This window comes from Ascaphus truei, chromosome 4, assembly GCF_040206685.1.
Source record: "Ascaphus truei isolate aAscTru1 chromosome 4, aAscTru1.hap1, whole genome shotgun sequence".
Taxonomy (NCBI): Eukaryota; Metazoa; Chordata; class Amphibia; order Anura; family Ascaphidae; genus Ascaphus; species Ascaphus truei.
This window is the reverse complement of record NC_134486.1, coordinates 106,732,810-106,759,270: the sequence shown is the minus strand read 5'-3', so window position 1 is coordinate 106,759,270 and position 26,461 is coordinate 106,732,810. Positions and strand designations below refer to the sequence as shown.

At 42.5% G+C, this 26,461-nt stretch overlaps 1 long non-coding RNA gene across 11 annotated transcripts in view; it reads right to left on the bottom strand.

Moving 5' to 3' along the window:
• Window positions 1–23,880, bottom strand: part of LOC142493000 (uncharacterized) — a 728,952-nt gene extending 705,072 nt beyond the window's left edge. For 6 of the 11 annotated variants that reach the window (XR_012800950.1, XR_012800956.1, XR_012800952.1 and 3 more), the window contains exon 1: window positions 23,643–23,879. This is a non-coding gene — a long non-coding RNA (uncharacterized LOC142493000). Of the gene's footprint in view, window positions 1–23,642 lie in introns of all 11 variants that reach the window. The other 5 variants (XR_012800954.1, XR_012800951.1, XR_012800957.1 and 2 more) reach the window with 1 other exon arrangement.
• Window positions 23,881–26,461: the final 2,581 nt, after the last annotated feature.

Here is a 26,461-nt window from a genome sequence, read left to right as displayed (position 1 = left end):
GTATCGACCCTTTTGCATGTCTTTGTGTCATCTGCACAAATGGCAGCTCTACCGAGTACAGCCGAAAAGGATTATGGAACAAGAAGACACAGCGCACCAAGGGTATCAAGTATCAAAAAATATATTGTTAAAAACACAAAGTGCATCAGAGATTTACAATTTATAAACGATTACAATGGGCTCCACACAACAGACCAGTCTGCGTAGGTCTATAGATGTGATTCAGTATGGGCCTGACATAGTATAATATATGAATTCTGACACAGAAGGAAAGGATCCCCAAAATAGCACTTTAACATACACGAAATGTATCAAAAAATGAATTCATCACATTCAAATATAAATGGTTAAAAAGGTGCAGTGGTGACCTGCAAACCTATAATAAACTGTACCTAAGGTATGGGGAACCATACTACACTGCATGAACAGAGCCTTTGTATATAAGGGTGTAGAGGCAAGAAAGTATCTTACATCAAAACACTCAGACCGGCCGATAAAGGCTACCTAAAATGAGGCCCCCTGTGTGAGGTACTAGTATGAGAGTAACAAACATTTAATGTAAATTAGTTACTAGTATAATATATAATTACACCTTTTCTCAATAATTTTATTTTATTTTTAAAACATGTTTTTTTTGTAGTTATGATTCATTATATGTTATGTTAGGCTATGATTGTGTATGTATGCATACATATATATTATTTTGTACTTTTGTGTGCTCTCTCTTTCCTAGGAGACCACCATCCTTATAAGCACATGTAATTTATGTAGTATATATATATTTATGTAGTATATATATATATATTTATGTAGTATATATATTTATGTAGTATATATATATATATATATATATATATATATATATATATATATATATATATATATATATATATATATATACACTACATAAATTACAAATAAAAGCATTTCGTTAGCCACAGAACGGTATCATCTATTTATTTTTTGATTATATATATATATATATATATATATACACAGTGTTCGACAAACCTATACATTTGCACGCCCCGGGCGAGTGGATTTAACATCGTGGCGAGCTCCTATTGGCCCAAGCAGCACACGTTTGGTACTAGGTGGCGAGTAGATTTTTTTGTTCGGCGAGTAGATTTTTTGGTGATTTGTCGACCACTGTAATATATATATATATATATATATATATATATATATATATATATATATATATATATATATATATATATATATATATATATATATATATATATATATATATACATACATATAGAGGTATCAGTACCGTGTTAGCCGAGCTTCAATAATCAAAAAATAAATAGATGATACCGTTCTGTGGCTAACGAAATGCTTTTATTTGTGCGAGCTTTCGAGATACACTGATCTCTTCTTCTTTGTAACATCGCCGGAAGAGGAGATCAGTGTATCTCGAAAGCTCGCACAAATAAAAAAGCAAATACAGAACGGTATCATCTATTTATTTTTTGATTATATATATATATATACAGTTAGGTCCGGAAATAATTGGACACTGACACAAATTTCATAATTTTGGTTGGTGACGTTATCACGCTGTAGGTGTGTCTACACTGAGTCCTGGGTGTCCCTGCGATCTTACTAGCTGCATTTTCAAGCACTGGCAACTATCCTATGCAGGAGCAGAGGACGTGGAGGCACTGATTGACTCAGTCTCCTGGCGCCAACTTGTGACATGAGTTGGTGGTGGTTACAAGCTGTGCAGATATACCATACCTACCTGGGACCCTCTCACCCCCGCAGATGACTACACACAGAGATTTCTCTCCCACGTATGGTTGCTTTTTTTAATCCTGTAAGTGCATTTCCTTTGGGCTGCAGTTTTTTAATAAATGTACTCTTTTGTTTAAACAGTTACATGCTATGGAGCTTGCGCTTCTGTTTGTTTTTTGTTCTTAGATTCGTAGTGGTTGGCTATACCACTTTTATCTGAAGCTGCAAAGACGCTCCCTGAATCATCAATTGGGACCTTTATCTCATCTGGATTTTTCAAGTGGAACATTTATTTTGGACTTTGTTTTTTTCCCTATCACTTTATGGTTTGAAGTTATATGTAGTTAAAAGTGTGTTGATTTTTATTGATTCATATAATTTATTATCATTATTCTATATATATTGTCACTATTATTCACCTGAGCGCTACTTAATTTTGTGTTGGTCTTTGAGAGAGATATAGATATATATATAGATATATATATATATATGTAGCCGGGACCCCGTTCCCCAAGTGGATGAAGGGGAGTTGCAGCTAGGGAACGCTCCGATAACTGAGGTTCCGGACAGAGGGAGCCGCCATGTTAGGTTGGCGCCCGCGCAGATTGATCCGGCCGGAAGTTGCGCATGCGCAAGGGCGGGACAAAAGCCCGCGAAGGAGGAGAGCTAGGGGAGGAGGGGAGTTAGGGGACTAGGGTCCCAGCAGCCCCCATGACGCGAGAGAACCAATCAGGTACGGGAGGAGGGAGGAAAAGGAAGTGGAGGGGCGCACGAGTATTCAGAGCTAGCTGACGGAGGAAGGAGAAGGAGCTCCGGTGTAGGGAGGCTGCCGCCCCTACCTAGGCCGCATGCCCCAGGCCCAGTTAGACCCTGAGCCCCAGTAGTGTGCAGCTGAGCTAAGGACTGGCCATAGTCAGAGTTCGGATCCCCTTACTGTGCTACGAGTTATACCAGGACAGTTCTGTATCCGCAGGAGGCCTGGGACCAGGCCCCGCCACTAAGTCGCCGCGTGTCTGGGTGGGATCGCTCCAGACATCTACGGGTGACGTCATCTACGCCCTCGCCGATCCTTTGTGAAGATAGTTGCAGAACCGGGTACAGGAGTACCCGGCAGGTAAAATGTCAAGTGCACCAACGGTACCATTCTCACTCCGGGACACGGTGGCTGCGCAGTCACACACTTACACACCCACTGACTCACTTGAAAAGGGGGTGGGGAACGTACTCCAAGGGGGAGCTGGACACGGGGTGGGATCACCCGGTGGAGGGAGAGGGAGAGGGAGCGTTCCAAGGACGCTGGTAGTAGTATCTCCTCTAGAGAGGGGCACCTGTGATTATGTTACTGGTTGCATAAGTAAAACAATATTGGTTACGGTATTGCTGTGCGTGTGTTTATGTACAGAAGTTCTTGCGAAGACCCACTTCCCCTAGTGCGGAAGCTATCGCAGGTGGAGGCGCTGCACCAAGGTATAGGCATTGTGAGCACCCCAGGCTCTCCGTGGCAGAGGCTTAGGCCCTGTGAGCCTACAGGTTATATAGCACATGGTAGCGGTCTGTGTTCGATAGCAAACAGGGCTACATACATACATTCATACATACATACATACATATATATATACATATATACTTACTACATAAATTACATGTGCTTATAAGGATGGTGGTCTCCTAGGAAAGAGAGAGCACACAAGTACAAAATAATATATATGTATGCATACATATGTGGGTGTCCCCCCCTTGAGAAAGATCCCTTGAAGAGGATCGAAACGTCGTAATTTATGTTAACACTCTGAATACAGTTTATTTGGACTTTACCTGGTGAGTGCTGTCTTTTTATCACCTTGCTGGTTATTACATGCATTATTAATTTTATGGGCCAAGCACCGCTCTTATACCTATATTCCTAGGAGTGCCAGTGACCTCTTTTGGATGGATAGAGATAGAGATATATATTACATTGATATTGATATTTTTAACTACACATTATTTTTGTATTTACTGGTTATCCAGCACTAATATATTCATTGGTCTACACTTGTATTTTTTTTATTGGCTAATGAAAATTGAATCTTCACTTGTTACACATTATATTCCTTTTTTGGACTTGTGGATTTAATTATTTAAGTGTTTGTTTCTTAATTTATTTTCACACATACAGCTGATTAGTTATTCGTGTACATTAATATACAAATTTTGTGAGTCACTATCAAATGAGAATTGTGCTCTCCCTCGGATAAACTCTCAAATTATGTCATTTGTATTACTGTTAATTATATATTATGTCAGATGTAATTATGTAAATTAGGATGATGAATGTCGAATGGGCTTCAATTAATTAATCACCGAATGCGAGTATATGTAGGCGCGCCCACCTTAGTGACATTATTCTCTGAAGCTCTTTAACGTGCGAAACGCGTTGAGGTATCATAATTGCATATCGCGTTCTGACGCTCCTGCGTAACCCGTTGCTGCGACTGTTTGGTCCAGCGTCCCCGGTGCACCAGGTCCTTGCTGAATCACATCTACGGACTTACGCTTCCTGTTCTTTTGTGTGGAGCCCATTGTAATTTTATGAATCGTAATGCACTTTGTGTTTTTAACAATATATTTATTGCTACTTACCCTCGATGTGTTGTGTTTTCTTCTTTCATTTTCGTATAGAGATCCGACTGGATTTAATGTGTGTGTGACCGGAGCACCAATTTAAGGCACATGCAGCAAAGGGGTGATTTTACTCTCAAGACTGTATCAACATCTACCTGAATCTAGTGAGGTCTGCGCAATTGGGACTTTTCTCCTGTAAAAGAATTATGGTTCTGTTTTGTACAGTCACTTTCAAATACTCAGCAACTTACACACAAAAATAAATGCAGAATACAAAAATGAACAGAGAAAGGGAAAACCATGTTATTCTCTTCTCTAGGTTACATGAATATTAATAAAGACTTTACATTGAGATATATTGTACACAACCTTCACCGCATCTGAAAAATTATTGCTGATCATATTGAAACTGATCAATCTTTATGGTCCATTCATGTGTAAGCGAGAATGTAACATTATGAAATATGAGTAATTTCTCTTTTCAATAAAAAACAAACAAATGCAGAATACTAGGGAATGCACCTTTCTAAACTATGTCTCAATATACACCTTGCGAATTCTATACTCCACACTTCCCCGCCACAATGTACATATGTGGCTCATGACAGAGTCTCTGGCTTTGTCATGATATAAGACATTTTCAGTGGTAAAATGAGAACCACAATAATAATAATATAATAGCATGTTCTTGTATAGCGCTGCTAGTTGTACACAGCGCTTTACAGAGACATTTTGCAGACACAGTCCCTGCCCTGTGGAGCTTACAATCGATGTTTTTTTTGTGCCTGAAGAACAGGGAGATAAAGTGACTTGCCCAATGTCAACAGGAGCTGACACCAGGAATTGAACCAGGCTCCCCTGCAACAATCTCCGTGTCAATCAGTGTCTTTACTCACTGAGCCACTCCTTCTCCCTTAAGGAACGTATGAAAATACTGAGCATAACTGATGCATGTTTAATAAAAAAAACTAAAAAAAAAAAAAAACTCAATAAGGTTTATCATACTGTACCTTACGGTTTTCCTTTTCAGAGTAAATTGTATTTTCAAAGTCTGGACTGACTGACATACAGTTAGGTTTATGGAAAGTGGAGTGTAGAAAATTCAGTTTTATGAGTTACCCTGCCCTAGTCACACCAGGTTTTAGGGAAAACAAAACTGCAAATATTAATGGATGCACATCACGTATACGATTCACCCATCTGTAAAAAATGGTCCGGGGGGAAAAGGCCAACGAAGCAGAGGAACCAGAACGTTCAATAGAAAAACAAATGCAATATGGAGAAAAAAAAACAAATGTATATGTATATATGTATGTTTAAAGTATAATATACAATAACATTTACAAAATATATACATAAATATGCAGCACCACCCACGGAAAAATATACTACATGCAAAGTTCCCAGCTCATATGGATTTGGTACTACTATATAAATTACATATACGAAATTCTCCTCTTCCATTCTGATAGCATCTGCAGCTCCATTGGTTGTTCAGCACGCCCTGTTACACACTGCGCTGCATTACAAAATGTTCCTGCACCATAGGGGTTTAATCAAACAAAGTTACTGCTATGTTTGATCTTTTCCATAGCAGGCAAATGAATAACAAGCCCGCTGCTGATTACAGATCTGTTATTTCATGTTTACATGCAATCTATTTAAATAAACATTCTTGTTATTATTAGTCTTGTGCTTTACTATGGAAATGGGTGGTTGCAAATGCTAGTTAAACTACTTTCTATCTTTTTAAATATTTCCATTTCATATGGGAGAAAAAAATATATGTACACAACTATTCCACTGTGATAAACAGTACATTTTTAACTGGAAATATTTGTTAAAGCAGCAGTCCAAGCTGCGTTTTTTTTTCTTTTAAATATATATTTTTTCCCTTTAATATGTGCACCAATACAATCCATACAATGATGAGTAATTAGTTAAATTGCCGATAGATCTGCTCTCCTGTGATCGATCTGCGAAGATTTGGCTCGGTTGTTCACTAAATGGCTGTCAATGCAGCAGAAGAGGACCAAAGATGCAAAGTTCTGTGGGGAAGATCATGTGACCAGGCAGTCACTAGATACAATTGGTGCACAATTGGGCAGGGCTCAAAAAGGCATGCGCCAGTGCATGTTTCAGAAGAGGAAGGGGATGTGACTTTGTAAATGGTTGCTATAGAAACAAAAAATGCGTGTTACATTATAATACATGAAAAATGTAATTCAGAGTTTTAAGAAGAAAAAAAATGCTACAAGTATTTTTTCATAGTACAGGACTGATTTATTAAAAAAAAAACACTCATGTAGGATATTGCTTGATCTGCAGCTTTAAAACTTAACTAAATACTCAACTCGGGAACCATTTTACTAAATTTTGCCATTTTTTTAATTCTATTTTTTGGGAAAAAGGAAGACATTTTAGGCCATTTGTTCCATAAACACCAACAAAATGTAGCAATTTCCGGTTAGTTAGCAATGATTGGCGTATTTGTGTAAATTTGGCCCAGTAATTGAATAGTAAACAATGGAGCCTTTTTACTAAAGTCTCCCAGGTTGTAAAACTGGCAAAACCGGTGTAACAAATAGCACATTATTTGTCAAAGAGAAGTAATCCCATTGAAAGTTTTTCCTCTGGGGAAAATCCAGCACTAGTTTTGCCCTAGTTTCGTGACAGGGAGACGTTTGTAAATAACCCCTATAATCCAATGTGTATTTTCTGAAGTAATATGCCAATTTATTATCTTCTAAATACAATTGCCTTTTTGGCTATTTGATTTTAAAGCAGCAATATCAGCTGTTCGTTTTTCAGGGGGAAATTAATTTTTTACAGGCTTGGAACTGTGTGGTTAGCCAGAGCTGATCCGCTGTATTTCCAGCTCTCAGGGCAAGATACACAAAGTTTAATTAGGCTATTTAACGTCACGTTAACCTAAATTGCCTATGCATTAATGCAAAAAAAAATTACGTTATCCTACTGTCAATCATTGAAATAGTGTATGGATAAATTTCTACGTTTGTTAGTGTTGCTCAAATGCAAATACTATGCTAATGATTCGTTATCCCAACATCACAGATGCACGCAAATCTGTTAATGTTAGCGTGGGGAAAAAACGTTAAGCTAAATAAGGCACACCAAAACTTGCTGTTATTTCTAGCCAGACACCGGTTTAACCTAATGTTTCTGTATTTCAAAGAATTGCCTCTAAAGAAATAGAAAGGTTGAAGGAAAACAAAAAAAAATATTCCCCTACATATCTTTTAGGCCTGGCACATCTAACCATTTTAAGAGAAATGGCTAAGTGCAAAACCAAATAGTGTCTTTTGTAAAAATATTCCACAGATTCAGCTGATTGTTTAAGGTAATTCAGGATATGTTTGCATGACTTGGCACGATAGGTAACATCTTTGCATGTAGCTGCAGTATGTGTGTACAAAACATTTTTGATAATGACTACAAAAAGACAGTAATTGTGATTAAAACCCTTAAAGCTGCAGTTCTGTCTTTTTTTTTTTTTTTTAATTTTTTTTTTTTACTTCAATAGCTTCATGTGTGCAATCTCTATTTACCTAAAGAACTGTATAGCTGCAGGTCAATCCGTTCTCCATATATTGATCGGCGAAATTAGGCGACATTTTTAAAGCTGGGATTTGTTTATAATTTGCCTCCGGCAGTCAGTGGAAGACTCATGAATATTCATGAGTCTCCCAGTGACGTGTGCTCGCTACCGATCTGCTGCTGTGTGGTGCCCCCTTCTGCCCCGATCCCTGTGGCTGTCAGCCTGCGCGAGATGGAGGGGGCTTGTGCCGCCAGTGGAGAGGGGGGAGCGGGAGATGTGCCCCCTTCTGCTCCGATCCCTGTGCCTGCCTCCCTGCCCGCGCGGGAGATGCAGGGGGGTTGCGCTGCCCCCTTGGGGGGCGGGGAAGGGAGGGGCGGGCGGGGAAGGGAGGGGGGAGCGGGAGACGTGTTTCACTTCTGCTCCGATCCCTGTGCCTGCCTCCCTGCCCGCGCGGGAGATGCAGGGGGGTTGCGCTGCCTTGTGGGGGGTGGGGAAGGGAGGGGGGAAGGAAGGGGGGAGCAGGAGATGTGTCTCCCTTCTGCTCCGATCCCTGTGCCTGCCTCCCTGCCCGCGCGGGAGATGCGCTGCCCTCGTGGGGGGTGGGGAAGGGGTTGTGTCCCGGAGTAGTGGTGGCAGCAAGGTGGTGAGTATGTGTGATTATATGTGTGTGTGTGTGTGTGTGTGTGTGTGTGTGTGTGTGTGTGTGTGTATATATGTGTGTGTGTGTGTGTGTATATATGTGTGTGTGTGTGTATATATGTGTGTGTGTGTGTGTATATATATGTGTGTGTGTATGTGTATATATATATGTGTGTGTGTATATATATATATATATATATATATATATATATATATATATATGTGTGTGTGTATATATATATATATATATATATATATATGTGTATATATGTGTGTGTGTGTGTGTGTGTGTGTGTGTGTGTGTGTGTGTGTGTGTGTATATATATGTGTGTGTGGGTGTGTGTATATTAGTGTGTCACCACAAGTACCCAGTCACCCACCCTCTCCCTCTCCCGCCCTCTCACACCCACCCACCCTCTCCCGCCCACCCACTCACCCTCTCCCGCCCACCCACTCACCCTCTCCCGCCCGCCCACTCACTCACCCTCTCCCGCCCGCCCACCCACTCACCCTCTCCCGCCCGCCCACCCACTCACCCTCTCCGCAGGGCCCTGTGCCTGCAAAATGTCTCTGTAAAGTGCTATGTAAAACTAGCAGCGCTATACAAGAACAAGCCATTATTAATTTTAATAACACATTGAATTGTACACATTCACATACACACAAAATTAAATATACATATTGTTTACAGTATTATATATACAGATTTGATTTTAAATGAGTTGTTAATATTTAACATTAACTACACACGTGCAATGGAATAAGGTTTAATTAATTAATTCTGAGCTACTCCTTTTCTGTTGCTGCTGCTGCTGCTGCTGCTCTGACAATTCTGTGGGGAAGATCATGTGACCAGGCAATGACTGATACATTTGTGCTCATGCTCGTGCACGGCTGTGGTGGGGGCAGGACTCACAAAGGGGTGTGCCAGAGCCTGTTACAGAAAAGGAAGGGGTTGTGCCTTTCTAAAGGGTTGCTAGAGAAACAAAAATGCTCGTTACATTAGAATACATAAAAAATTGTCTTTCAAAGTTGTTTTTAAAAAAAAAAGAAAATGCTACAAGTATTTTCTCACAGTACAGAACTGATTTATTAAAAAAACCACATATGCAGGATATTGACTGAACTGCAGCTTTAATCACCCATACAGTGCTAGCCCTCAGTGGCTTGCTGCACAGCCCATGTTAAGCCATTTACAGCACCGTCAGTAGGGCCATGCTATTAGTGAAGTTTGTATTGTTTTGCTGCATTATCTGGGTGACAACTCTATAATGCCAGCTATTCTGAGTTAGCAGATCCTCAAATTAATATTAATAACACAATCAGCCAAACGAGGAATTCTCAGCAACTGATGCTGATAACGCAAAATAGCCTCATCATATTCCTCTCCAGCTTGAGCAGGAGCTGAATACTCATCTGGATGTACTCCAGTGAGTTCTAATGTCACTGTTCCCTCCTATTGCTGCTTATTATTATTATAAGAGACATCCTGGGAGCTCTCTAATGCAACGGATGGGTGTCTGTGCGATGGTCCTTCAGAAAATTACAAATACATGCTCAAATACATTGAATACTGTTGGAACTACAATCATTCACCCAGTAGCCCAAGCACGCTGCCTAGGGGTCACGTTCGACTCCTGTCTCTCATTCGCCCCTCACATTCAAAACATTTCTAAAACTTGTCGCTTTTTCCTCCGCAATATAACTAAGATACGCCCTTTCCTCTGTTGTTCGACTGCTAAAACTCTGACTCAGGCCCTCATTCTCTCCCGTCTTGATTACTGTAACCTCCTGCTGTCCGGCCTTCCTGCCTCTCACCTGTCTCCCCTACAATATATCCTAAATGCTGCTGCCAGAATCACTCTACTCTTTCCTAGATCTGTCTCAACATCTCCCCTCATGAAATCCCTCTCCTGGCTTCCGATCAAATCCCGCATCTCACACTCCATTCTTCTCCTCACTTTTAAAGCTTTACATTCTTCTGCCCCTCCTTATATCTCATCCCTAATTTCTCGGTATGCACCATCCAGACTCTTGCGTTCTTCTCAAGGATGTCTTCTTTCTACCCCCTTTGTATCTAAAGCCCTCTCCCGCCTTAAACCTTTTTCACTGACTGCCCCACACCTCTGGAATGCCCTTCCCCTCAGTACCCGACTAGCACCCTCTCTATCCACCTTTAAGACCCACCTTAAGACACACTTGCTTAAAGAAGCATATGAATAGCACTGTGGCTAATACTATACACAATACATAAAGCTTGGCCCCCTGCAGACGCACTTACCAGAACTCCCTCCTACTGTCTCTGTACGTTCTCCCTACCTACCAATTAGACTGTAAGCTCCTCGGGGCAGGGACTCCTCTTCCGAAATTTTACTTTTATGTCTAAAGCACTTATTCCCATGATCTGTTATTTATATTATCTGTTATTTATTTGATTACCACGTGTATTACTACTGTGAAGCGCTATGTCATTTATTATCTAGTATCATTTACTAATGCAACCCGATCTCTATGTCATCATGATATCTTTGTCCAGTCCTTGTATTTTTAATATCTCTGCATTTTCTGGAAAGTGGAAACTTGGGGGGACCAATGTGGGAATACAATTTCTGGATTGCATGGAGGTAGTCTGGCAATAATGTAAATCAGGGGCATCCAGCCTGTGTTCAATGGGACACTGGGATTAACTAGGGGTTCCCAGAGACCAAATCTGGTGATGGTAAATATTATTTTTTCTTCAACACCCAGCATTTTATTTTGCCATATCTTTTAATTTAACACAAAAAAGGTATTACATGTTATACTGTAATGTTATAAATTATATGTACTGTCCTGTAGAAAGCGGTTAGTTCAATTAGAAAGTATAAGCCCTTGCACAGCAATAGCATTTTAATGTACATAGGATAGATGGGTGAGGTTCTGCAAAGTGTATCTACACTATACCGTATTAGATACACTTCCAGCATATTCAGTTCGCTACTATTTAACAGCAGTGAGTGCATGCTAATTGGTGGCTTTTTCATCATCCACTCTCCCCCTCTAGAGTGACGCTTGGACCTTGATACTGTTTGTTTGTTCTTGTTCACTACAGGCATACCCACATTAACATACGCAATGGGACCGGAGCATGTATGTAAAGCGAAAATGTACTTAAAGTGAAGCACTACCTTTTTTCCACTTATCGATGCATGTACTGTACTGCAATCATCATATACGTGCATAACTGAAGTAAATAACACATTTGTAACATGCTCTATAGTCTCCCCGCTTGCGCACAGCTTCGGTACAGGTAGGGAGCCGGTATTGCTGTTCAGGAGGTGCCGACAGGCGCATGCGTGAGCTGCCGTTTGCCTATTGGGCGACATGTACTTACTCGCGAGTGTACTTAAAGTGAGTGTCCTTAAAGCGGGGTATGCCTGTATTTATTTCCCCTAGTGCACCTTCCTGCTTCATTTGTGGCTGAGCGGATTTCTCTTCCCCTTTATTAGTTCTGCAAAGTTGTAATAAATGTTAAGGAGTCACGGTACATTTATAAAAGGTTGCACATGCCTTAAAAGGTTGAAAAACGATGGTTTGGGCCCATATTTTCCCATTCATTTTGCATACTGACGTCCTGAGTTATGTTATGATGGGTCTCTGATCCACAGTAAGCTAAATCTGACCTTTTTAGTGCTAAAAATGTCCTGCAGTCAGACGTTTCTTGGGTGTTTTTTGGTTTTTTGTTTTACCAAACAGTCTGCGAGTCCACTGTCACGTGGCCTTGGAGCGGTATTCGGCTTACTTAACTCTTTCGCTGCCAGAGCGGCCTGTGAAGCATGCAACATTTCTAATGGAACAAATGTGACTTCAATCAGTAAAATGCTATTGATGTTTACAAAGCCTCAGATACTGGCGTTCGAATCGCCCGCATCGTAGCTTAACGAATCTACCCCAGAGATGGTCTTGATTGCACATTCAGTTTTCTATTCAGCATAATTAGTCTCTTTCTAGGAAACAGAGCACAGAGCGCCTGCCAGGAATGCCTGTGATCCAGTCTACTGGCTCAGCACTCTGGTTTACAGTTTGCCTTCTGATATTGTTGTGGGGGCAAGGGCAGGAATGTTCAGCGGTCAATGTTCTGGCCCCTCCTAAGGCTTGGTCTAAACACATTCCTGAATTTATGAAGTTGTGCTGTTTACATAACAACGGAACCTGCACTAAGGTACACTGCAATACATGCTATTGTGCTAGCCTGCTCTGTTGGTCTTGTCAAATGGCAATGAAATGTGATTCTAGCACGTAAACTTCAATGTGAATCACCAGAAAGGGGATCTTTGTGATACATGAACCTCTGAAAGGTATAGACAATATGAAGGCATATATGCGGCTGAAGTGCAGCCCCACTATATGCATATGCAGCAAAGCGTGCTGTTCCTTTCTATTGTTCATTATTTTACATATTGCAGAATCAGGGGTCCCCTAGGTCCCAGTCTTACATCTGTGAAACCCCCACCTGGGGTGGCAGCCGAGTGTCAGGGCCCATAGCTTGGGGAGGAAACTTTTACAAAATCACATGGTCTCATAGTAGCCATTCACACAACTTTCTCACCCGTGTCCCCCCGAAATAAAAACGATGCTGTGCATAGCATGTTATACTTTAAAACCCCTGAAATCATAGTAAAATGAAGTGCTTACTAGTGCCAATAAAAGACCGGTAAAAAAAAAGTAACACGTTTAATGCCCCTCTGGCCAGTGGTGGATTTCAAGATCCGCCGGCTCTAGGCACTTACATGTGGCGGCCGCCTTCTTGCTGCCGCCCTCCATCTAATTCCCAATTGCAGCATTGAAAGACGCAGCGGACGTCCAAACGTAACGCCGTTGGTGACGTCTGCAGCATCATTTGACACTGCGATTCAGAAGGAGGAGGGTGACAGCAAGGAGGCGGACGCCACCACGTCAGTGCCTTCCCATCAGGCCCGATAGGCCTGAGAGCGTAGCATCTGTACATGTGGGCGGACATTTTTGCCGCCCTAGGCCCGGGCCTAATGGGAAGTCTGCCACTGCCTCTGGCAGTGAACACATTAAAGTGACAGCTCCCCATATTTTCAGGTAACATGGAATTATTTTTCAATGAATACGTACACTTCTGGAAAAGCACAGCAAGTAATGAGAGATCCTTCCTAAGCCCCGTGTAACCCACTCAGAGACAGATGTAAACCATCACTGAGCATCAATGTGGTTCATTATATTGGTGGTGAAAATATTATTATTATCATCAACGCTCATTTGTAAAGCGCGCCAGCATATTCCGCAGCGTGAATGATGATATTTCCCCCTGTTTGCCCATTAAAAAAAAAAAAGGTCTAGGAACTAATCAAATGAAAAGGAATAAGTGGGCTGATTTTGAAAAGCACCAACCAGCCAGCAATCCAGAATTGTTTGGTTTCTTAATGCTGTCCATGTTTGAAATGTGCCTAAAGTGTCTGTCTCCTTTAATCAGTTAATTATAGGGGACCTTTGCAGTGAGTCACACTCTGTCTGCCTGCGTTGGCTTTAGCATGTCCTCCACTAGGGGGACCAAAGGAACAGATAATGAGGGGCATATGCATTGAGGTAATAGTGGTGCAATTCTGGGGCAAAACAACCTGCACAATATGTACAGTATATTAAAAAAAAATTCAAACAATTAAAATCAATATAGAAAAAAGAAAAACTGCGCACCAATTGTGTATTTAGAAAAAACGTAAACAAGTAAGTTTGCTTTAAAAAAAATATGTATTGTATTGCACAGTTATTATAGCTCTTTTTAAGTAAAAAAAATAACCAAAAACATAGTTTGACTATTTGGTATTGACAGAAGTGTGGCTAGTGCTTCTCACACTGCATGATTAACATACAGTATGGGACATACAGGACATTCCCAATACCTTATATTTTTTTATTATACCTTTGTTGTACCAACTAATACTATATTGTTACTTGTATTGTATGCAATGAACAGAATTGTACAAAGTAGCACATTTTCCTGTTACTATTGCATGTATGGGAAGAGGAAAATGTCAGCTTTTGCAAGAGCGAACTTTGTGTCACCAAAATAAAAAAGAAAATATTACAGGAATTTGGTGGATAAATATACCAGTGACTCAATCTTTACCACTGTCTATAAGTATAAAATGTAACTTTAGCATCTCATATAATAAAACGATCTATTCTCAAACAGCAACATGCGATCTACTGTGTCCCTGATACATTTTGTGGACATTGTCTGCTCAGAGGGGTTGAAAAAGAACCGTGAAAATGTCTCACCACGGAGATGTTGCTATTTGAAAATAACTAGTTGTATTATATGATACACAAGGCTATGTTTTATCCTTATACTTAGTGTTATAGATTTAGTCCAGAGAGAGATTGTATCAAGAAAAATAAAAGCAAAGGATATCCCAAAGTTACATGTCAGTGATATGGAAGCTCCTGGAGGTATTTCATAATGAATGCCACTTAATAAAACTTATTAAGATATGCCTACCTGGGGGGTCCTGTCGTGGAAAGCGACTACCTCTGCTCCCATATGTAGAGACTAGTGGTGTACCGAGTACCCCGAATTAGCCGTTAAACGGCACATTTCCAGCTACCCGGACATTACCCGGAACCGGCAACTGAGAAGTGGGCCCGGCACCGGGTAATACCCGGCGTCGGGTAATGTCAGGGCAGCTGGAAATAATCTAATTACTTACCTTTCCGAAGACATCTAGAACCAGCAGCAGCGGTCCTGTGGCGGTGGCAGCATCGGAGGTGTCTCCAGCCGGCGCGGGAGCCGCAGGAATCCATTCCGCAGCACAGCAGCAGGTTAACAGTGTGTGTGGGAGCCGCTGGGGAACCACGTGACCGGAGCAGGAGACAGAGCGTTCCTATAGGACAGCCGTCTGTCCAATAGGAACACTCCGTCTCCTGCTCCGGTCACGTGTTCCCCGGCGGCTCACACACACACTGTTTACCTGCTCCGGTGCTGTGGAAGTGATTCCTGCAGCTCCCCCGCCGGCTGAAGACACCTCCGATGCTGCCACCGCCACAGGACTGCTGCTGCTGGTCCTATATGTCGCCGCCACGCTGCAGGTAAGTGCCAAAACGGGTAAACGGGTACCCGACCGGGTAGAACCTTTAATTTTGGCCAGGTACCCGTTACCCGTTTTTTTTTTTTTTTTAGAAATGAGGACCCAGTCCAACATTAGTAGAGACCCAGGATAATCAGCCTACTTCGTAGAGTATCTTCCAATTACTGATGACGGGTGGGCTATCAGCCAAAATATAATGTATTTATTTATAAAATCTTTTACCAGGAAGTATTACTGTACATTGAGAGTTACCTCTCGTTTTCAAGAATGTCCTGGGCACAGAGTTATGATCAAGTGCCCTTCAAACACATCTGAACAATGCCGGACTGCAGGTGGCATCCATGGGGGTGGAATTTGTTGGAGGGTTTTTTAATCATGGCTGAATAAATTATATATTTTTAGTATCTTTTGGGCCCTCATCTTTACATTTTGGCTGTGCACTGCTGTTTTTGCTATAGATTTAGCCATGTTCTAGTGGGGTTTTTTGCATATTGCCATAAAGTGAGATCTCTATTAGCCAACCTAGGTTTAAGCTTCTCTTATATTTATAATAAACATAGCTCAATTGCACGTAGAACAGTAAAAAAAAACTAGCAATACGGTCATTGTTATATAGTGCTGGTAATGTACGCAGCATTGTGCATACGATCTTCAGTCACAGGACACGCCTGCCACTGCTTCTCCCCATATGCCATGCTAGCAAGTCCATTTATAAAGACGTCTGAAGTTAGTACTAGTAGCTACCCAAAAATGATCCAGGAAAAAACATGGCTACTAAAACGCTATACTGTATGCACTCACAAAAAGTGTTCCGGTGCTTTGTAAGCTCTCTACAATTTTTACTATTAGTAATATTTATTTATTCTGTAACATAGTTGATGCATATGTTTTATGTTTTTGACATAATAAAAACAAGATTACAGAACCACAAATGGGTCTGTAAACTTATTCTGATGGCTCCTGAAAAGTAAGATACTGTAATGCTATAACCCAGTATGCCATCACCTCCAATTATGCTCATGCTAAAAAGGAAGCATGCTGAACTGTAGTTGAAAGAAAGGTGGGGTTAGATTCCTGTTGATTTACATTAACTGTATTACTAAACTGATACAACTTATCAATATGGGTTTATGGGCAACCACTTCCTGTGTATTACATAATTAACACACTGTTGCACTTACTGGAAACAGGAGAGTTAAACCGTACTCCCTTCAGGCAGAGCTGCAACCACATGATGCAATATCAAGGGGGTTCAAGAGGGAGTCACCTTCCTTTATTGTAAATGATCAAATGGAGTTATTCTAAGTTATTTTACATGTTTAAGCTACAAATAAAAAAAACGCAAAACATTAAAATGTAATATTACAACTAATGAGAACTGATCGTTTCCTTTCTATAATTAACACTTGTTCTCAATAAATGTTAGTGGCAGATAGGTAGCCCATGGATGTCAACTTCTTAGTGCTGCATTGGGGGGGGGGGGGAGAGGGGAAGGGATCTGGGCCAAAAGAAAATACATGTTTAATGTAAAAGTACCGACTTTAATGAATGAAGCTCTACTAAAGTCTACAAAACATCTGTTTCTAAATACAAACTTCACATTACAAAGCCAGTATAACCATCCTTACACTGATGAGACCCAAAAAGGTAGAAACAGCTGTCTGTGAGTTGCTTTACTGGCTATGCTGAAAAACGGTGTAATGCGGCAGGCATAAACTTAGAGGGGTCCATGTTAAAATGGATTTGGAGTAAAAAAAGTGATACTGTTTGCTCATTTGTATGTAATTTCCCAGAATCCCTGGCTCTAGTGTATGCAGTGGCGGATTTCCCATTAGGCCCGATAGGCCTGGGTCGAGGGCGGCAAAATTTGGGGGCGACATACAGAGGCCCCGCTCTTTTCCCCACTGATTGCCGGGAGAGAGGGGGCTCTGTAAAGGTCTCTTCCCTTCTCATCCTGTAGCATCGCAATGCCACATGGCGATGAGCTACCATGACAACGTAACGTCATATGGCGTAACGTTGTCATGGAAACACAGCAGCTCGTGACATTGCAGCATTGTTGGCGTCAAACAATGCTGCAGGAGGAGGAGGAGCAGCGTGAAGGAGGAGGGGGTAAGTATCTATGGGCAGCAACATTTTAAATCCGCCACTGACTGTATGCTAAGAGATAATGGGGAAGGAAACACAGGGTTACAGACCGGTCTGAGATATGTGAATGTGCTCACAGGTGGTATTTCTATTTGCTGTACGGTGGAGGGTTTTTGTCACTTTTCTACCCGCCATAACTTATATAATGTGTAAATACAAAATGAGACAGAGGAGCTAGTATTTTTTCTAACACTGGTGCTTCATATGGTTTCTGAAAACTCTTTTCAGCTTCATGTTGGAAAGGCAGCAATGCCCTTGCGTGCTTGTGTTTGTCAGAAGCAATTAGTTTGTGAAATGTAAAATAGTATGGGCGTCACAGGCTTACGTATACATTCGCTGTTTTCATGGTTTTAACTTCCTTTGTAACACTTGGATCCCACTGGGTAATACAATATGGGCGTGGGTGAGCAGAGGAAGGTTTATTAAAATTTTACCACCAGTTTTTACATCAACTTTCACCTTTCAAAAATAAAATAAAAAAATACAGAACATACATTCACTAATGGCTTTGGGGTGAGTTTTCTACCCTTCTGTGAAAATGGAGAAGAAAACTTTGCAAAGCTCATCATCTGGAGAAAAACACACATTTCACTGTACAGTTGTAGTATATTACTGCAGTGTACCATGCAGTAGTATATTAAACCTTCTGAATAATATCTTGTGGATTTGGTTTTAGCAGAAGAGGTAGGATGCACACAGTCAGGCGCATATTACTCAGTCCCCGCGAAGTTTCTGTGGTCACGAGTGAAAGCTGAAGTATGTGTAAGTGCATGTAAGACATCTGGATTGATTCATAAAACTTTGCATTGAGTGAACGACTAAATTGACACCCTTTTCCTTCTCAGCAAAAAATTATGTAGTAGGTACTTGTAGCCATGTACATAAAAAAAACAAAAAGGGGCGCAAAAGAGAAATAACAACGACACAATTAGTAAAACATAACATCGTTTATATATGTCTAAATGGAACATATAACACTTACATAAAAATAGAGGTGGATCACAGTGATCCTGAACATCCGCAATACCCCAGAGGATCGGGCCCCAGTTCCCAGAGGCCCCGCGATTTCAAAATCCCAGGTGTTTCACAAGGTGTAAAGTTCCGGCTCCAAAGATGATATACGATGCCGGATCAAACTTTTAGTCGGCGTCCTCGTGGGTATGCCGAGATGGCAGCTTCCGCAGTCATCGTCACGGACCTTACGTCACTGCGTATGACCTCACCAAAACGCGTTAAGTGTCAGAGCAACACTTCATCAGGGGTTTGTTCTTGTGATTCCCAGGCACTGTTTAAGTACCGGAGCCAAATGATATTTCAGCCTATGGGAATCTCACCAGATTACTTTACTCATAGCCGTCCAATTAGTGCTACACAAATGAATTGCCTAACACATAAGCATACTTAAAAACACAAAACATTGACAGTACATATCACAAGCTGACACTAAACAAAATGTTAATCACTAACTTGACTAGTTATAAACACAATGAACAACAACATGACAAACACAAGCACATAATGATGAAAATATATATTTTTTTAAATAATGAAAATAAAAATAACAATAACTATCCAAATAATGAATTACCATCAATTAATAAAATGTCTAGACTAAAACCCTAAAAAACTGTGGTTAACCTTAAACCTAAGGATGAGCACATCTCATCCTAAATTCAATTGAACCTACACTTATGTAAGTGTTATATGTTCCATTTAGACATATAAATTATATTATGTTTTACTAATTGTGTCTTTGCTATTTCTCTTTTTCACCCCTTTTTGTTTTTTTATGTGCTTGGATTTGCCCCGCTGATCACGGGAGTTTGGGAGCTGGTAGAGTATATAGACCTGAGCATCTTCTAACCCAGGGGTGGGCCACTGCAGTACTCAAGGGCCACAGGTGGACTAATCAGTGGCTTAGTCAATGACTGAGCCACCTGTGCTGAAGCAGGGATATCCTTACAACTTGACCTGTTGGTGGCCTTGAGGACTGGAGTTGCCTTCCCCCGTTCTAACCTGTGCCGAATCAAAAAAGTCCAGAAATCTTGGCATGGTAGACACTGACTCCCACACCCACGTCTCGCTCTCACTCTCCCTCCCTTCTCATCAGGATTCCATACCAAAGCATGCATCGTGATGCAGCCTCAGCGCCCATGCAAGGCGACTAGACGCAGCCTAAAGAACGGCAAGACATGACCACTTATTTACAAGTGTAACCTTCCCTGTGCCCACAAAGATAGAGAAAATGCTGGCCTCATACAGTGGTCTGGGGCTTTGATGAATCACCCCTAATTGTTGCCTTGGGAAGGCATTTTTTATACATAATAGAAACATCTGTTTACAGCTCTGGGATGTGGGGATTTAAATAGAAATGTGGATTATTTTGAGAGCAAACATAGGCTCGGATCAATATTTACTTCATGGATTACCTGTTAGATCAAGGGAACAGATACTGTAAGTCTCTGGAACACATCAAAATGCTCCTGGCAGATATACTGTATACACACACACACACATATATATATATATATATATATATATATATATATATATATATATCTGGAAAACATCAATGTGCTCCGGGCAAATATAATATAATAAATAATAATAAAAATAATAATTATATATATATATATATATATATATATATATATATATATATATATATATATATATATATACACACAAAAGGTGGCCCTGTGTGCTCATTTGCATGTCATTTCCCAGAATCCCTTGCTGCAGTGGAAGCGCTGTATGCTAGGTAATAATGGTGAAGGTCAGGGTTGCAGACCTAAGGCCGCGTTTATAGTGCTGGCGACGTTGCCCGAAAACAAATACATTGCCGCTGCCAATGCGCTTATAGTGCACGCGACAAGTAACGGAGCGACGTCGCGAAAACCTGAAGCCGGCAAAATTTGATTCACGTGACGGCCCTTGAACAAATCAAATTGCCGGAATCCCGCGACCCCGCCGAAACATAACTTTCGCCGGTGGCGACATCTCCCGCCGTGTCGCCGTCGCCAATGACGGCACTATACGCACGGCCTAAGACATGTGAATGTGCTCACAAGTAATATTTTTATATCATACATACATACATACATACATATACACTCACACACACACACACATTTATATAAAGCCCTTGGCATACAGTACATCAATGTGCTCTGGGCAGATAGAAAATTCTTAAAATACTTTTTCGATTGGACCAAGTTTAACAGCTTGCAAGCGTAACAGAGACAGCCTGAACAAGGATTAAATACTAATGTAAACATTATGCAACAGAGACCATATTTCCTGTGACAGGATAAGGCAGCCATGTTATATACTCCCCCAAACAACAAATTGTTGAACCCGTACAGACAGCCTGCAGCTGCACACTCATTTTTGGGGGATTTTCTTTCGCTTTTATCTCACTTATACTGGGATACTCAGGAGCACACTATTTATTCATTTTTAATCACAGGCAGACGCTCCGTTCTGAATTTTCAAATTTAGCTGCACATTCCCGGTGCATTGGGAACTCAAAATGGCCGCTGACAACATTGTGGTGCCTATTTTTGTAACTGGCACTTCTCCTGTGAATGCCTCCTGAACAACTGCTTTCCTGTGTTAAGGACCAACCTCAAACACACTATTTTAACATTAAACGTGACTAATTCTGGCGTGTGCGGTGCATTATGCTACCTTTTAAGAACCCTTTTAATACTTTATAAAGTGACTCCTACATGTTTTAGACTGCTGCACTGTTCTGCCTCACGTCCCACGTGGGTGATGCTTCACACCAGCAGTTTTGTAACTGGCGCCAAAGCAGTGACTGGATAGGTTGACACACAAATACAGGAGGGGGGCTGCACACCTCCACTGGCTGTGTCACATCAGCTTTATTTGAAATTCTGAGCTAATCTTTTAAAAGAAACAGGAAGCTTTTCTGGAGTTACAAGAGTCAGTGATCGCAGTGCATATACCGCAGATACACTTCCTCTTGCATGGTTTTCGGTGTGTGAAACAGCAATTTTACAGCGATTTCCCCTACAGAAAAGTCTCCACTGATACTGGCTGTTTCATCAGCACTAGTTCCTGCAGAATTACTGTAAAACACACTGTGCTTTGAATGAAGTTTCGGGTCCCTCCAGCAGTGAAAGAATTAGATAACATGAAAGAATTCAATACAATTAATGACACCATCATTATTACTAGCAGGTATACACGTTATTTAACCTATCCAGCTGCAGGAGGGTTAATATTTCAACACTGTTTTGTAAAGCATCTTGAGACTTTATCATCCTTGGTTAAAATTGGAAATTTAGAACCAGAATTCCCATTAGGCATTTTAGGTGTTTAATTAAGCCGGAGACTAAAATAAAAACATTCCCCTTTAACAGAGCTTTTTGGCATATACAGTACAGGGTCAGTGTTATTATTTATTTATTTTTTTCTGAGGCAAAATTCTGTATTGCTATACAAATAGTTTTTAGAATGAAATTATAGTCCAAACCTGGCTGTGGTTATTTCCAATTTCTATGACAATTTGGGGCAATTGGGACCAAAATACACTAGTTTGAAACCCAGGACTAGCAAAATAAAAATGTGTGTGTGTATATATATATATATATATATATATATAATGCAAAGCAACAACCAGCACCCTGTATTAATAAAAAATCCAGATGCTAATCCCATAGGTAAAAATAATGGAGATATTACCAGATTGGAGTCCAGTAATGAGGAGACAGCACACAGGAATGATATTCAAAATGATTCTGTATTGTAGAAAAATACAGACACTGCCCTGAAGAAGGTCGCTCTCTGCAGACCGAAACGTTGGTTGGGGTGCCTGTATTTTTCTACAATACAGAATCATTTTGAATATCATTCCTGGTATGCTGTCTCCTCATTACTGGACTCCAATCTGGTAATCTGGTAATATCTCCATTATATGTATACATTATGGAGGCTTTTCTTTCCTCTGCAACCAATCTTAGCCCTTGTGCCAAATGGGCTGTGCATTGCTGAGCATATTGCAGCAAAATGATTAACCGTAAGCAATGTGTTAAATTACCATCAAACAGTATCCTGCCAATTACACGTGATTTAGGAAACCAACTCACTCACCTTAGACCAACACCTGCAGCTTCATATGGCTAGAAATATCAGGGCTGAATGGGTTATTTCAATAAAGTTTGCCCTGTCTAATTGCCCTACAGATCTTTCCATCAGCAAGGAGGTCCTAACACTATCACTGAAATTGGATGTACAATAATGACGTGCTGTACCCCTGAAATCCAAGATCTCATGTAGAGCCATACTTACTAAGGGGCGCTATTCCATAAGCTACCTTACCGCCCATGCACTTTGAATGGGCCACACAGTGTCCTGCGATGCTGGAAAGTCTTATCTAATAGCGCCGCTTAGTAACTATGGGCCATCATATTTCATTTGGATAACGTTGAGTTTGGGGGTATTTTTCCAACAGAAAAGTTTCCCTCAAACATAAACAACTTTCCCTTGAGATATTCTTAAACATATGATATGTTATATCAGGGATTCCCATATTGCACTATTGCAATTACACATAAAAGAGAAGACTGTCTTTACACACGTGTATGCATTGAATGCATCTCCTTCACTTGCAGTAGGGGTCATCATATTGAATGCATCAGTGCCCCTTTCTGCAGAGAATGTGGTTAGTTATTTAACATTAGGTTGCTGCAACTGGGTCCAATAAATAATGTAAGATGGATGCAATAACACTGTTTTCCTTTCTGTGCTGGCACTGCAACCATTGAACAGCAGCAGGCACTGCAAGACTTCAGTTCTTGCCTGAACATTCATTGCCAATGCAGACTTGCACTTACCTGCCCAGGTGACCGCTCTCTTCAGTGCCAGGAGTCAATTTGAGGATCAAGAGATGTTTTAAACTTTCTTTGGGGACTTGACTCTCCCCCCCTTCTATTATGCAGGCTGGGGTTATTTCAATGACCTCCCCTCTGCCCTTCTGCTTGGGGACTGATTGCACAGAGGGAGCAGCAACTGGTGGCTGCAGTACTGAGCTGTCAGCGGCCAGCCTGGAGCTGCTGTCACACGTGGGCACGCTCCTCTCACGCCCACCTCTGCTCGCGCGCATTCCTCTGAGGCGCGCGCTTCTGCAAGCAGCAGTGTGGGGGGTGTAGTTTGCACGTGAGTGCACGCGCGCTTTGTGGGACCTGTCACTCCCCGGGGTATTAAACACGTGAGAGCCCCAGTCAGGGGATTCTGGCAGCGTCACGAGGGAGATCCCAGCACTTCTCATGACGGGCATAGGGGTGGGGGACATTTTAGCAGGGAGAAAGTGGTTATAAAGGTTTTATACTTTCTAAAGCTGTACAAATAAACGATAATAATAATACATTTTTTAGGGGGTTACCTAAAGGCATCAATTTTCTGAGTTCAGCCATCACGTTTATAGAGAATACACTTGATTAACAACTCAAGACTAGATCCATTTACTTAGGCAGTGCAAAAAAAAAAAAAGGGTACAATGATTTTTTTAGGGTCAGCATTACCCTGCATATAGTGTTTTTTTTAATTATTATTAGTAATAAGGCTGCAACACTAACTGGGAGAAGGATACATACTTTGCTACACATATCTGTATATAAGATAATAATAACTATTTCATATATCACTTTTCTCCCAATGGGACTCAAAGCGCTTCACAGTTACAGTATAGTGCACGGTACGCAGCACATATGATTGTTACAGACACAGTACCTGCCCAGATGAGCTTACAATCTATGTATTTGGTGTCTGAGGTACAGGGAGATAAAGTGACTTGCCCAAGGTCACAAGGAGCTGACACTGGGATTTGAACCAGGCTGCAGTGGCGTAACTACACCTAAGGCTGCGGTCCCAGTAATGTCTGTGACGCACGCCCGGCGGGGGAGGCAGTGCGTGCACAGCGCTAACCGCGATCTGCGGTCTGACAGGGAGAGAGGGAGCTTGCGACGGGAGGGGGCGTGGTCGGGGATTTGCAGAGCGTGGCCATTACGTCACGCAGCTAGTTCGCCCTCATTGGGTGAAACGCCGGTGGGGGCGTGGCCACGCCTCCGTCGCAGGGTTTGAACTCAATTTCATTGAGTTGAAAAAAAAACCTGCAGCACGGCGCGGCTGCACCTTCAGCGGGAAGGTTACTACTGGGCCCTCCCCCATTGAGGGGCGCTGCTTACACGCACAGCGCACACCGAGCCGTGCGCTGTGGCAGTGACTGGGACCGCAGCCTAAGGCTGGGAGCGAACGCGCTGGCGCTCGAGCACCGTGACGTCATGCTCTGCTTGGCCGTGTGATTCCTGGCCAGCAAGTTGCGCACGTGTGGGGGCGTCGGGGGGCGCGCCCATGACATCACGGAGCTGGTTCACCCTCATTGGGCGAACCGCTCACATGACGCGCCAGCAAGCAACAAAAACAAATGTACTTGTCTGCAAGCAGCTGAGCGACGTGCGTTCACAGGCGTGCCCTCACGCTGGCCACACACATTGTTGCAATGTGTTTCATCGCTGCGAGCACACGTGCCCTGCATCACCCTGGCCGCAGCCTTAAGAGGCCCCCGGGCGACGTCACATATCGGTGCGTTGCCGTTGCAGCATCACATGACACCACAATGTCATGGAGGAGGGCTGCTCTTACAGAAACCCCGCTCTCTCCCCCGGCAATCAGTTTCATTGCTGTGAGGAAGAATGCGGGGCCTCTGTAACCATTTGGGGGGTCACCAACAGTCCAGAGGGAGGGTCCCGACTCCCTTCGGGTCGCCCCAGGCAGTAGTTACGCCACTTCCTGGCTGCGTCGTTATCAGAGTCAGTGCCTTTACTCACCAAGCCACTCCTTCGCTCCATCAATCTTTGGGGATCAATGTTTTTGAAGTGAAACTTCCTTAGTGGCACCTCATTCGTGATGGGGCAAAAAAGAATTGTGGAGACAGAAATGAAACGGATGTGACGTCAGTGCTGGCAGTTGAGGCCGGGCTGTGTTCTGGCTCAGCCCGACCCCAACACTGACATCACACCCGCTCCACAAATCAGATGCGGCGGCGGCGATAGCCGCCGGCGCCGCTCCTAATCACCCCCCTCCCCCGAGCCCCACACCCCCCACACACCGTGACATATGCGGCGGCGATAGCCGCCGCTCCTAACGGCCGCTGCCATGCCGCGCAGCCTCTCTCCTCCCTACCTCCGCTTTCCTGCGTCCCGCTGACTGAGCGCCGCCGGGGTCGAGGAGAGGAGCCCAGGAATCATGGAGGGTAACCGCCGCCGCAGCTCCTAACGAGCTCTGCTCCCCCCACCCGCTGACATGCGGCGGCGGCAGCCCTCAAAATTTAATTGCCGCCACTCCTGCTGACCTCCCCCGGCCGAGGCATGGAACGGGGGGGGGGGGGGGGTAGAGTGAGCTGCGTTCCCCACAGCACCATCAGAAGGAGATCGCTGCAGCGCTCCCCTCGAAGCCAGCTCCCGCTGACGATGACGCGCTGCCCCCCTTCCCCGCCGACACTGCCTCTGCCCACGCAGCACTTCCGGAGGGGGGGCTTTATTAAGGTATCTGCCCGGTGCGGCCGCGTCTCGCCGGGGGGTGGGGGCGGAGGAGAGACTCAGGCAGAGCCGCCGCGGGTCCGCAGCTCTGCCTGTCTGTGAGGGGGGGGGGGGAG